This window comes from Asparagus officinalis, chromosome 7 (assembly GCF_001876935.1).
Source record: "Asparagus officinalis chromosome 7, Aspof.V1, whole genome shotgun sequence".
Taxonomy (NCBI): Eukaryota; Viridiplantae; Streptophyta; class Magnoliopsida; order Asparagales; family Asparagaceae; genus Asparagus; species Asparagus officinalis.
In genome coordinates this window covers 71,832,646-71,845,156 of record NC_033800.1, presented here as the reverse complement: position 1 = coordinate 71,845,156, position 12,511 = coordinate 71,832,646, and the positions used below count along the sequence as shown (strand labels likewise).

The 12,511-nt window shown below is 40.2% G+C and overlaps 1 long non-coding RNA gene across 1 annotated transcript; it reads right to left on the bottom strand.

Annotated features, from left to right (window-relative positions):
- LOC109850742 lies at window positions 4,454-7,719 on the bottom strand. Its single transcript, XR_002249531.1, has 2 exons — window positions 7,238-7,719; window positions 4,454-4,719 (listed from the first exon to the last, which is right to left on the bottom strand). It is a non-coding gene; the product is annotated as an uncharacterized LOC109850742 (long non-coding RNA).

Below are 12,511 nucleotides of genomic sequence, written 5' to 3'. Positions count from 1 at the left end.
GCAAACCTCCAAATTGATTTTCATCTTCATCATCATCATCAAACAAAGAGAAAAAAATTTATAGTGATGAAAAAAAATTCTTTTATTGATTGCAACAAAAAGTTATAATTTTGAAAGGTCTTCCTAATTAAGAGTAACCCTCCTCTCCAAATGGAGTTATAAAATTTTTCACACCCTCAACCTCTCACTCTCTACCCCTATTTATAGTAAACATTAATGGATGTGAGCCATTAGATTGAACTTGAGCCACAAGACAAGAAAAATCAGCCATTGGATTGTAACAGAAAAACTACATCGACGTATGCATCGATGCTGGTATCGATGCCAGCATCGATGCCCAATCAATACCCCTAACGATGCCTATTGTTTCCAACTTTTGACTTCACAGATGGCTTCGTCTCGTCGAGATAGGTGATTTTTATATATTATATATTAAATCCTATCTTCTGGATTAGGAGATATCGTCGTTTCTTTACGGCTAACCATCTTGAATATAATTTCTTTTCATATTGGATTTTTGAATTTCTTCGACTTCTATAAGCTACTCGGCTTGATTTTGGGCTTCAATAAAATGTTACAGAATGAGAATGTTAGGGACTTTTGGGCTTTTATTCATTATTTCTTCATTAACCTGAAATTTAAGATAGAAACAATTATTAGTGATATATTTATTCATGTAAAATAGATAATAATGGTATAAAATTGTAATAAAAATATGATTATCAAATACCCCCATACCTAAACTTTTGCTAGTCCTCTAGCAAAGAAAGAAAAAAAAATTCTAACTCACTTTCGTAGGAATCGTAATTGTATTTAGCGCATACAACAAGCCTTTAAACCCCTAGGTTATCCTAGAGGATGAGTTGTAGTCTCGTGAGGGTTTACAATGAATATACCTCTATTGAATATTATTGTTAAGGCGCAATCCATCTAACCTCTAACAATGTTGTTTGTCTAGAATACATAATAGGCAAGTATGAACATTAGACAAACTATATTAGGAATTGTTTATAAATCATCAAAACAAGATTAGATAGTAGGCTCATAAATATGAGTCCTAACATATATCCCCAAGTCCCACAATCTTCGAGTAGTTGGTATTGCCCATCTTTACATTGCCAAAATCACCTACTTTATATGACGTGAAAATATCTCGATTGGAGGTAGCATGACATGTAGCTCCTGTATCCACTATCCACTCAGAATTCTGACTTGTAACATGCATACAATCTTCTTTCCTGCAAATAAGAATAACATCAGTCTCAGACAAAGTAGCTATAGGGTCACTATAAGCTTTCTTCTTTCCATCTTTTTTTTCATATTTGTTCTCAGCTTGCGTTTTCTTTAATGCCCAACAATTCTTCTTGATATGACCTAGTTTCCGACAATAAAAACAACCTCTCAATTTAGATTTTGATCTGCCTTTGGATGTGCCACGATCTTTGGACTGGTCCCTATACCTGCTCTTGCCCCTGTTCTCCGCGACAAGTGCCTGTGAGTTGTCTGTACTGGTAGACTTCCTCCGAGTCTCTTTATTGAATAAACTACTAGTAACTATACTCATCGATAACACACCATCTGGAGCTGTATTGCTGACTGTCACAACCACTGTCTCCTAACTGTCTGGCAAAGAACCCAATAGCAATAAAGCCTGTAGCTCATCATTGATATTCATCTTCATGATAGCTAACTGATTAATCAAACTCTTGAACTCATTCAAGTGCCCTGCTATGTTGCTTCCTTCTTAGAATTTTAAGTTCACCAACTGCCTCATAATAAACGTCTTGCTTTCCACAGTCTTTTGCTCGTAGAGATCCTCAAGGTTCTTCCAAAGAGACTTCACATTAGTCTCACTCGATATATGATGAAACACACTAACGTCAATCCACATCCGAATATAACTAATCGCCTTCCTGTGTTGTTTCTCCCATTCTTTATTAGTCATCTTTTCTGGTTTGGCTTCATCTCCCTCAATAGGGTCATGTAAATATTTACAATACGGAATATTTTCCATCTTGGAGTTTGATACTTGCCAATTGGAACCATCCAATTTCATCATTGTGCCAAAAACTCTCCATCTTTTTCATCCCAAAGAACACCTCGAACCAGGGCTCTGATACCACTTGTTAGGGATTTTAAGGAGATTAATCCGCGGAATTAAACACTAAATGAATAACAGCACCAATGAAAATACCACAAGCAAGCAAACACTAAGATTTAACGTGGTTCGGCAAATCGTGCCTACATCTACGGGATAATCCAGAGATAAATATTTTACTATTAATCAAGAGTACAACCCCTTCAAGTTACATCTGAACTTGAAGATTAAATCACAAGAGAAAGATACAATGTTACCTTTAGGGCATCAAAACCCTAAAACCCGCCTCACTAAAATTCTCCAGCACCCATGGAGAAACCAACACTGTACCCTCGTCGACGTCATCATCCTAAAGACAATGGCTTTTACATCACTACAATCGGACAACCGATCTATCCGAAATCTAAACTTTTTTCTCTCTTTTTTTCTCACGGTACTGTATCCAACATTGTAGCAACAAAAAAATACGGGCTTCTCATATACAGAATTCTCCAAATATATTCCTATTTCAAATAGATCATCCAAACCCACTTCTAGATAGAGTTTTAATTCATGTGAACCTCATGTGGGCCTTATCTTGGGCTGGACCCACAACATGAAGGTGCAAACTCCATACAATCATCCATGCTGATGCATCAACACGAAGCCTATTGGCCCTATGGTCTTCACATTAATCCATCGATTATTGATTTTTGTGAATATGGTGGGAATGGATTGGGTGTGGATGAGGTTGCGAGTTTGGTGCTCGTGTATGGTGACACGATGGCGGCGGAGATGAGAGCACCTAATGACTCACACCCTCTCCCTCAACTGCTACCGCTCAGTGATAGAAGCAACAGAGGAGTACGATTTGAGCTGCTGAAGACCATCATCTTCATCAATTTGTCTTACCGCCACATTAATTTAGAGATTTTTTGTTTGGATGTCGCAGTTAGATGTTAAATACGATAATAAGAAATAAATACGATATTTATTTCTAAAATTTCCAAATACCAATCAAAGGTAGCATTTAATAGCTTAAAGTCACAAATAAGAAAGAAATATAATATTTAATAGGTTAATGTCACAAATAATATACAAATGTAATATTTAATTATTAAACATCACAAATAACAAGCAAATGTAATATTTGTTACCTAAACGTCAAAAATAAAATTATGTAGTTTTTTTTGTTAAACGAATCTTTTATTCACTCACTATAGAAAAATAGAAGTATAATCCCATAGCATTAGCAAAAACCAAGCTAGAACAAGGCTATTACATCATAACCTCTCAGTTTATATTATATCAGAATAGGGTGATTATACAAACTCACAAAGACAGCCTTTTTTAATCTTGCACACAATTTGGTTCGCATTAAATCATCTGCCCATATGCATTCTCCAGCTCCTTTCCAACCATAGGAAGTAGAATGTAGTTGATAAAGCCAATCTGCAGACTCTGTGTGAATTTGCCCACACATTGAGAAAACCAATCCATCAAATTCACCATATATGATACAAATTCTCCATTTAAAAGAAAGCCAATCCATGATTGTGTTCCAAACTTCAGTAGCATATGCACACTAAAAGAAGAGGTGGGTGTGACTCTCCTGAGATAAGTCACACAACACACACCAATTATTTCTAGCTAATCAATCCCGTCCTGCGTGGTCTATCGGAGGCTGAGTAGTCCGTGCAACATGGATAACTAGAGAATCACTAAGGCTGTGTTTGGTTTGAGAGAAAGGCAGAGAAAAGAAAATGAAAGAGAAAGTAGAAAGAAAGGAAAAGGAAAAGAAAAGAAAATGATATTCTTTTTATTGTTTGGTTAGAAAGAATATTGTAAGGAAAGTTAGAAGAAATTCTTTTTATTGTTTGGTTAGAAAGAATATTGTAAGGAAAGTTAGAAGAAAATTCATAAGAAAGTTATTTTCTCTTGTTTGGTTACATTAGAAAGAATATTGTAAGGAAAGTTAGAAGAAAATTCATAAGAAAGTTATTTTCTCTTGTTTGGTTACATTTCTAAGTAAAAGATGAAGAAAATTATCACAACATAATTTTAATTCATATTTTTTAAAATTAGATTTAGATTTTAAATAATTTACAAAAAATAACTAAATTAAATTGTGATTCTATCATATTTTCAAAAAATTTGTAAGTTATCGAACATGTTTGCACAATCTTGGGAAGTAACAAGTTATAAATATGTATTTTTAAAAATTTGGCAATTTCCTAACACAAAAACCTAAGTGGCCATCAACATCGAGTTTGTAAATATTAACAAGCAGAAGCACAACCACAATTCTACTAATTCAAAACAACATTTCTCACATATAATATTTGCAAAAAAAATGTCAATAAAAGAACCAAAACAAATCTAAAGTAAATGTCATGATATTCCTAATATAAAGTATAATCCATTTCTAGTCACAAAGTCTATTACAATCAATTTCATATAGAAAATCTTAACCAACAAAGTCTATTACAATCAATTTCATATAGAAGATCTTAATCAACAAAGTCTATTACAATCAATTTCATATATAGAGAATCAAAACAAAAGAGAGAAAAATATGCAGAACTCCTTGGTTTTTGACTTTAGTGAGCCCATCAAAACATCAATCTCGCATCTTTCATCCCCTGAAATTAATTCAGAAAAATTTAAATAAGTAGAATATAAACATCAAAAACCTATAAAATGAAGTCTTAACATTCTTTTGGTAAGTTTGTATACACAATAACTGCTGAAAAATCAACTCTTGGCAACAGAAACTGTGAGTGTTCCATAGACTAGTTTTATATATCAACTATTGGGAGTCAAAGGTGTGCTTAGCCTATGGTTAGCGTTCAGGACATCAGATGTACAAAAGACAAGACTTGGGGGACCAAATTAATTATGTATCAATATACAAATAGACTCATAGGAATTACCTCGCCTCTACCAAGATTCATAGACTTATGCTAGAGAATGCATGCATCTTCTATTCTCAGTTTCTGGATTAAAGACAGGCTATGCTCCATAGAAACCAGAGTCACATGCAGGTCATCGTTGATCATAAACTTATCTCCACTCTTGACAAATAGTTTACCAGCATCAACATCCCATTTGGGCTATCTATCTAATCAAATTCACACTTAATTCTCGACAGTGAGGACATCATACATTCGGAACAAAGCGACCGAAGCATGTGGGCTTGGCATGAAAATCACACTTTTCACAAACATATACAGCCATCAGCTTAGGTATTGTGACAAGACCAATAATAATGAGGCTCATGCAACAGCTTGTTTCACTATGTTGAAAAAAGTTACTTATAATAGTTGGTACATTCAAACCAGTAAAGCAACATTTGTGGCTTAATAGTCATTACTTAGTAGTAAGAAGCTTCCACTAATAAAAGAACATGAACAAGATCTTGTCATTTATAAAAATAATTCTAACAGACGGCTACTTGAAAATATTTATGGTATTGAGTAAAGCTAGCGTTATGGGCTCAATGTTGACCTCTATTTGTTCATCGTCATTTTGCATAAACAAGCTTAAACAACCCAAGCATTAAACACATGAAAAATGAAAAATATCATGTTGGGACAACTTTTTATTTTATATCTTTATCATAGTCAATTCCAAATAGACCACTACAACAGTCATAATCAACCCCATCCTAATGAGGAAGGTAGCAATAACCTCAAATTTCTTAAATATTCCAATGAAGCCAATCATTCATCACTAAGAGTGATAGAGTGATCAAACTCTGTAAGCAAACCAAACTATCACACTACACAAGGAGACAAGATTAGAAAAATGGTAGGGTTTGAAACAAAAGTTCTGTGGAATTAAAGATTAGTCCCATGATAGCTAGGTTAAAAACCATAGTTTGATTAATGCTCAAAAGCAATGTGGAATTAAAGATTAGTCCCATGATAGCTAGGTTAAAAACCATAGTTTGATTAATGCTCAAAAGCAAAGGCTAAAACACACTTTTACTATCGTGCATGCATGTTTGTTGCATTGAACTAGTGCTATACTAGTTAGATGAGCTCACAATTCACTCTAGCATATGCCTAAAAGAACGAACCTTTCATATAATAAAATTCCACCAAGTTTGGGTGAGCTAACATTTTTGGGTCTATTGAACCTGTTATATAATAAATTATTAGGGAGAATTCCATCTGGTAATCAGCTCCAGGCCCTCCCTTATCCTTCAATATATGTGGGCAACAGAAACCTCTGTGGATTTCCTTTGTCAGAATGCGGAAGTGGTGATAAAACTTCATCTCCAACAAGCTCGATTGGTGAAGATGAAGTAGATGAAATTGAGTAGATTATTGCAGGTTTTGCTCCAGGTTTTGGGGTGGGTATTTTAGTAGTCTGTTGGGTGTTGATTTTTCACAAGACAAGGAGAGATGCATGTTTTAAATTGTCATGACAAGAATTACAGGGTTGAAAATATATAATGTTATAAGAATAGATTGATTTTAGGAACAAAGTATGCCTCTAAACAGATGAATTTGTAAAGACAATAAGAAAACTTCAACAATGATAGATGCATATAGAAGTATTCACCTTTGAAAGATAAAGAAGGGGAATATAGTAATGCCGATTTATAACGAAACAACGTATAGCCAATATATGCACACAATTATGCCAATGTCTTCTTATAATTAAACATGAGTCTTTTCTAAAGTAGGAGACACATTTAGTACTAGTTTCCATCAGTAACATATTTTCATATATGTTTGAACAAAATAAACAATCTAAATTTTATATTTCGGGCTGAGATGCTTGTGAACCAACTGCATTTTTGCAAGAACCACAATCGAATCAAAATGAGCATATATTCAACAATGTTCAGTAAGAATGAAACTATCTGAAACTAACTGCATTCATCTACAAAATGAACTAAATCAGCTATCTAAAACTAAACTAATGAAGACATGTGCACATGATAATAGTAGTGATCATAGCCAACAAAAAATTTGAATAAGTCTCCAGTTATCATTCATAAATACGCAACCAACAACAATTACTCCCAATAAATATAACCAGAGCAACAACACATGTTCTACTCTCTTCAGTTCAGAATATCAAACAACATCATCAACAATAAACAATGATTGATAGATCTAATACCATAAAAATTGAAAAAAAAATTACCTTAACTGATGAATCATTAAGTTTTTTCTTTGCTAGATTCATTTTCACATGAGAGAACAGGAATCTTCAGCAAATCTGAGAAAATTCAATCAGATCGGAGAGCTACAGTGTTGTTTTACTGTCAAAAACTAAAAAAGTTGAACAACGGTTTGATTGGCGTCAGACTGGGATTTGATCGGCGTCGAGAGTTTGGTCAGGCGTAGAACTAGGGTTTAGGCAAAGTTAAATCATGGATCGAGAGAAAGAGAGAGAGAGAGAGAGAGAGAGAGAGAGAGAGAGAGAGAGAGAGGAGAGGAGAGGAGAGAACGAGGAGGCGAGAGAGGAGAGAACGAGCACTCGAGTTTTGGAGAGAGGAGAGAACGAGCACTCGAGTTTTGGAGGGAGAGGCGATCTCTCGGGGTCAGGTCGGGAGGCGATGAGGGAGGCTTTCCGTCGCTCTCCCTCATTTTCACTAGGGCAGCGGAGAGAAAGGGGGGAAGAAAAAAGATATACAGATTTTTCTACAGTAAAATTTATTTTCTTTTCCTTTTTATTTTCTTTCAAAGCAAACAATAGAAATCTACTTTCTCTCACACTTTACTTTCCTTTCTCTCCCTTTCTCTCAAACCAAACACAGCCTAAGTGTTTAAGGAAGTTTAAGGAATTCCACACAGTCTTGCATGTACCAGGAAACATTGGAGGAATTAGGGACTACGTCTCTGTAAGCCACAGAAATTTTAAATTTACCACTTACAGTCTAAGCTTGAAATTTAGCCAGAACACCATCCGTAGAGCCCTAATTCTGTAATGCTTCATCTCTAGCCTTCAACACCTTGTTGACAAACCATATAGTACCCCATTTAAGATATGTTTCATGCATCCACTTAATCCACTGGATATCTTTCTTGTGATGTATACACTAAAGTAACTTCAATAGCAACAGCCTTACTCCAATGAATAATAGAGTAGATACTAAACCCCTATCTTTAAGGCTCTTGCAAACTGAGTACCAACGTAGAAGGGGTACCTTTCTTGATTCGTTACTTCCACCACAAAGAAATCTCCTGCATATCTCATCCGCATTTTGTAGAACCTGTTCTGGCAATATAAAGTTTGTAGACCGAAAGATATGCTCTCCGAATAGAACAGTTTTTATTAGTTGCAATCTTCCTGCATAAGAAAGATGCCTAGCATGCTAATTTTGAATTTTACCTGTAATCATCTATACTAAAGCCTCACAATCCACCACTGAAAAACCTTTTACAAACCAAGGGAACACCAAGATATCTAATGGGGAGTTGACCTTCAGCATTGTAGATGGTAAAAATTACCTTTGCAGACATACGAGAAATTCGCTTGCGAGTCGGAGTCGTCCACTGATCTTGAGGGTGGGGGCTCACCCATGGGCTGGACTCACCAGCGCAAACCCAAACCGCGCAGTTGCCAAATTCACTCGCGTTTGTTCATCACAGATCCGCCTGTATGATCGACTCGCCCGCACGAGTCAAGATCGTCCAGATTCGCTTGTATGATCGACTCGCCCGCACGAGCCGAGAGTCAAACTCGCCTACAAACAGTGTACTTGACAGCCGCTATGCTGTGCACAGGGATGGGCCTTCCTACTTCCCACGACGTGAAGGGATAGAGCACAGTACTCCAAGCCCATCAAGTAGTCACAACCAGTCAAATCCATGCAGTCATCAAATCCGCCTGCACGCTCACGATTGAAGCTCGCCTCGCCTGCACGAGTCAAGAGTTGAATCCGCCTGCAAACGGTAAGCTGACTAGACTCACTTGAGTACTTGACAGTCGCTACGCTACATACAGGGATGGACCTTCCCACTTCCCGTACGACGTGAAGGGATAGAGAACAGTACTCCAAACCCATCAAGTAGCCGCTCACAGTACGAGTGACCGGTCAGTCGCCAAGTCTTCATGCAGGAAGCTCGCCTCACCTGCACGGGTCAAGAGCTGAATCCGTCTGCAAACAGCAAGCTGACTAAACTCACTCGAGTACTGGGTAGCCGCTATCCCACGTATAAGGAGGGGCCATCCCACTCCTCACAATGTGAAGAGAAGGAGTGCAGTACTCCGAACCCACCAAACAGCCGCTCACAGTACAAACCTAAGGCATGGTATCTCCCAACGATACATGGCTATATCCCATGATTCAAGGAGCGGCCACGCCGTCTCTCCTCTATTTAAGAACCTCTCCTGGCTTCGGAAAAGAGGTTCAATAGTTTGCTCATAGCTAATTGATTAATTCAATCAGTTAACTGAACCACTAGCTCTCGACTCTCAAGAGAGTTGACGACAAACTCTTTGCATAATCTTTGCACTGCAGCATCTTCTCCTAGTTTCGGGCCCTGATCGCCGTCAAACTCGGAGACTCAAACTCTATCGATCTGTGCTTCCACTACGTACTGAAGCTCGCCAGCAACCTCGGTCGAATTGTCCAAGGGAAGCAGACTCAGCGCGAGAACCGAGCGAAGCGTCCTATAGCTACCGAAAGTCTCCACGTTAAACTAGGAGGGCATTTCCTCTGCTTCTGTTGTAATTTCCGATTCATTAGTTTGTAATAAGCCGTTCTTATCAATACAAACAAAATCCCTATTTTGAGAGATTAGAAATTCACACCTACAGAAGATAGCGACCACAATGGAAGGATCTGTTTCTTCAACCGAAATGGTGGTAGCTCAGTTCGATGAGGTTGCTGTTGGGGTGACTTTGGAGTCCTTGGAAATGGAGTTCGACCAAGGCAAGTACGAAGAGTACTTGTCTTCTTCCTCCTCTGGTGGCAATGCGTCCCACAAACACCACAGAGTCGTGCGTAGAGGCCGACCTCAAACGGTCAAAGCCTCTGCGCCTAAAGACTCTATCCGAGTCACGTCGGGGGAACCCACTCCCTCCAAATCGATCAAGGCCAAGCCAGAGGTCGAGAGAACTGGGCGAAAGCCCGCCAGATGGGTCGCTAAACGGCCCTCACAGACACCCGCCCAGAAGGAAATAGTAGTTCACTCCGACGCGGACCATGCTGCCATAACCCGCACAGACACTCCTCTCTCCAGAAGAGCTCGCCAGCGGCAACGACATGCCCTCGCCCGATAGGAAGCCCAAGCCTTTGTATCATACGATGGCGTGAACTATTACACAGGTGCGAAAAGTGTTAGACAAAGGGGCAACTCGCCCAACACTGGAAGGCTCTCCAAATCAGGAGCACCAACCGAGAGGGATGAGACCGCCCGTTCGGGTAGGCTTTGCTTCTCAGGTCACGTCCGTGATGCGAATAAACCACCCCGAACGAGTGAGCCTACCCGAGTAGGCGAACCCTCGAGGGTGGGCGAGCCTCGCCACGATCCCTGGACGACGGATAAGTGTAACCAGCGGGAGGGCCTTGACCACAAAGGCAAAGCAGTAGGCGATACCTCACAAACTCGCCTGCGTGAGAAAAGGGTTGAATCTCACCTACATGCTGGAGTTCACCCAAGCGCAAAGACTCGCCTGTCAAGGCGAACTCGCCCAACTCCAACACCCAAACATTCTACCCAGTGTACGCCAGGGAGTGCATCTGAAACTCTCCTGTGTAATTACCCGGGCGACCCATCTGACGTTAGGGGTTGTCGCCAATCGTCCACAAAAGACCTCTGGGGTTACTTAACTCACAAACGCACCATACATGAGGTGAATCCTCAGTGCCACTGCGAAAGGCTTATCCAAACAGTATTCGCCGACTGCCAATGTATAGGAATGGCAAAACCTTCGGTGTTCGAGAGGCTCTCTTGACGGCCTTCTTGACCGAGACCTTCTCGTCGAAGGAGTCGTCATAAAAAAGGACACGCCGCCGACGATCTAGAGCTCACATCCGCTACAATCAACATGACGGACAAGGGCAAGGCCATGCTTTCCGGTTCTCAAGACTCGGACTCCTTCCTGGGACCTCATCCTCCGCTTGTCCAATGTGAACAAGATGGTATATACCGGCACACCCGTAGTCGCACGGGGGTGAGCATTAGGTTTGATTATTCAACCTTAGCACCTCCCTCCGACGACGAAGACAAGATTTACTCGGTAGCGGCTACATCCCAAACATCGCACTCGAGTCAGGACGCACTGGCAAGGGTACACATGGCCGAACCCACACAAGAACAGGCGGTGGCCCAAAGGTTTGAAAAACAATAGGCGACCATAGACTCCTTAAGAGAAATGTTGGAGAAGCTTCTGAGCAAGAAGAAGAAGAAGAAAAGAGCCCAGCACGCCTTACCGCGACAGACGGGGAGTAAGGAATGGATACCTCCCTGTTGTCCGACGACTGAAACAGAGAATAATATCGGTCCACAATCCGATTACTCTTCCAAAACATCGCTAGGAACGTCACATACTGGGGGTAGCGCCCGCGACAAGAGGTTCGATGAGTTCCAAAACCAGCTCAACGCGTTAAAGCTTCAATAGAACATAAACAAGCTGGGGGTGGTCCGACCCTATCCTGTCGAGTGGGATACAGTCCCATACCTAGTGAAATTCAAGCCGATTAGCTTGGTGCAATTTGATGGCAAGGGCTCGCCCTCGCAACACATTTATTACTTCATTGCGCAGACAGGATTCCTTATGGGAAATGACGCTATTCTCACTCGGCTATTCATAGGAACCCTCAAAGGGGTGGCATTTGAATAGTTCTGTAAGTTAGAACCTGGCTCTATCAAGTCATGGGCAGATACGGAAAGACTCTTCTTGGCCCGCTTCTTCGACGACGATACGGAGGTGTCGATGGCTACCCTCCTCGCCGAAAAGCAACAGAAGTCAGAGTCGGTCAACGACTTCGTGAAGAGGTTCAGGAACCGATCGGTCCACTGCCGGGATCAAGTTTCCGAATCCACACTGATCGAGATGTACCGCAATAATCTCTCAATCTATATTCTATCCAAGGTTGGCGCGGTGGAAACCCGGACCTGGAAAGAACTTGTTCGTCAGGAAGAGCAAGTGGAAAACATGATCAAAAGGTTAGAGGCCAAAGAGCCACAGCCCAAGAAGGGATCCGTGGAGCCAGCCGTGCCAAAGAATCCCTCTCGAACAAGAGGAAAAGAGATCATGGTCATCGATTCCGCCCCGACACCCAAAACCGCTCAAAGGTCGAAGCCTAGACAATTCGAGCAACGCCCCCCGCAACAATACGACTTCAAAGAAGACCGGGTGGTGGCGACATTCGATACTTTATTCAAGAGCAATCGAATTAAATTGCCAGAGGCCATGAAGCCTGAGGAGGCAAACAAAACCAATGACCCGAGTTATTGTGTCTAT